The sequence below is a fragment of the Antrostomus carolinensis genome, unplaced genomic scaffold, assembly GCF_000700745.2.
Source record: "Antrostomus carolinensis isolate BGI_N321 unplaced genomic scaffold, ASM70074v2 scaffold43694, whole genome shotgun sequence".
Taxonomy (NCBI): Eukaryota; Metazoa; Chordata; class Aves; order Caprimulgiformes; family Caprimulgidae; genus Antrostomus; species Antrostomus carolinensis.
The window spans coordinates 1-2173 of record NW_010312298.1 but is presented as its reverse complement, the minus strand read 5'-3'; positions in this window follow the sequence as shown (position 1 = coordinate 2173).

Below are 2173 nucleotides of genomic sequence, written 5' to 3'. Positions count from 1 at the left end.
TTTTTTTTTTTTTTTTTTTTTTTTTTTTTTTTTTTTTTTTTTTTGGTCCTGGAGAGGATTTAGAAACTGTCCTAAATTCATTAACTCATTCTTTATTTTTCCCCCCCCACCCCCACGTCTTACATTTCGTTGGAAAGATTATCTCTAGAGTTATATTTTCTATTAGATGTAAATATGTTATTTAAGAAAAAATGCTTATATATATATCTATATATATATATTTCAACTCTGAGTTGTTTTATTTAAATGGAGACAACAGTGACTGCTCAGTTGCTCTTAGAAAGGACAATAAAACTGAGAACTAACAGAGTTCACGCATCTGTTGCAGGAGCCGGTGTACATAACGAGCGATGTTCATAGCTAATTATGGTTTGGGTTTGTTGTTTCTTTTTTTTACTATTATTTTTTCATATGATGCTATGGATGGTGGAGGGGGAAGCGTTACTCCCTCGGAGGGCAAAGTGCCCTGATTTCTTGATTGTGATATAAGGTGTTGCTTGTACAATCAAGTGTGCTGTGTCCAGAACTGGTGCCCTTGGCAGCTGAAGTGAGCACTTGAATTTACAGTATTGTTGGGGAGGGGGCGTTTCCTGTCTAACAACAAAAAAAAATGTTGCTACAAAGTCGGGGAAAAGCAGAAATCCATAAAAAGGCTGAAACTGTTCTAGCGGAGTATTAACTTGAATTACCTTTTCCTGCGGAGGGAGGTTTGTGTGTGTAAGGATCCTGAGAGGGGTGATACTGAAATGCACTTTATAGAGTTGTCGTAGCAGTTGTGGGAGATGGGACTGAGCTGAGAAGCTGTTTTCATTTTGTCTGGTTGTTTGATTCTGTTCCCCCCACCCACTTAAAAAGAGGAAAAAAAAGAAAAAAAAAAAAAAACAAAACCAACCCCCCCCAACAAACCCCCTCTGTTTACATTCCTGGAATGCCGGAGAGGTTTGGGAGGGGAGCATGGTGCTGCCCATATTTAGATGCTTTATATTGCTATAGAAAGTGGATTTTTTTTCTTCTTCTTCTTTCCCAAACACAGTTGACTTCAGACTGTTGGAAGACTCCAGATAAAGTGTCTTGTAATATCCACATCTCTGGCAAATCCCAGAGCCACCTTTATGCATTCAGAGACAAGAAATATTTCCTTTTTTTTTTTTTTTTTTTTTTTAAATTTTTCCTTTTTTTTTTTTTTTTTTTAAATGCTAGTTAAACAATAGCCAAGGGGTGAAACATCCCCGTGCGCGCGGCCCCGCTGGCTGCGGCGGCTTCTTGTGCTTTATTTTCCTGGGCTGCTCCTCCTGGCTCCCCAGGATCTGGCTGTTCTGCTCCCCGGGCTGGGGCAGGACGTGGCTGTGGGGTTTTGGGGCTCGGTTTCCCCATGGGGTGAAGCAGCAGCTGTGGGGTCTGCTGTCCCCCCGCTCCGCTCGCTTCTTGTCCCCCGGCTCGGGGGCAGCCTGACGCGGGTGGGGAGCAGGTCCCTCGCCTGTGCTGTGGTGTCAGTTGAGGTTCAGTGCTGTCCCCATCCAGCACGTTGGTCTGAGCATCTCGGGGAGGGTTGGAAAGCACAAATCTGTCCTGCAGCGGCTGAGGGCTGGGGTGGGTCACCCTTGTCCCCTCTCACTGGTGGCCCCAACTGAGCTCCCAAAGGTTTTGGGGGGTGAAAGCACATGGGGCCTGATGGCGGGGAGAGGGGCTGGGGCGAGGAGCAGCCCTCGGCTCTTGGCCCTGTGTACGGCTCCCCCTCGCTCCGTCACCTTCCCTGTCCTTCTGGGGCCCCTGTCAGAGGGCCTGGCAGGAGGATGCTGTGTTGACTGTATAGAAGGAGCCATGTCTGCGAGTTCTGGATTTTTGTTCTGTTGGGGTTTTTTTTTTTGTGGGTTTTTTTGTTTATTTGTTTGGTTTTTTTAAGGCATATTTTGTAAAATGGAGATTTTTAACTTGATTTGTACGAAGAACCAGTGTGCTGGTTTTGGTACCGGGGGCGGCCAACACAGGATATGCGTGTTGTTGGAGGGATGATGGTGGGATTGAGCTGCCCGTCCTCCTGCTGCCACTGTGCCAAGGTGGGGTGATGCCACCCTTGGCGAAAGAGCCCGGTGCCGCGCTCCTGCCGCGCCGGGATGGGCTCGGTGTCCTCCTCCAGCCCTGTGTATATGTGTGTGCGTCCCGCCACACGCGG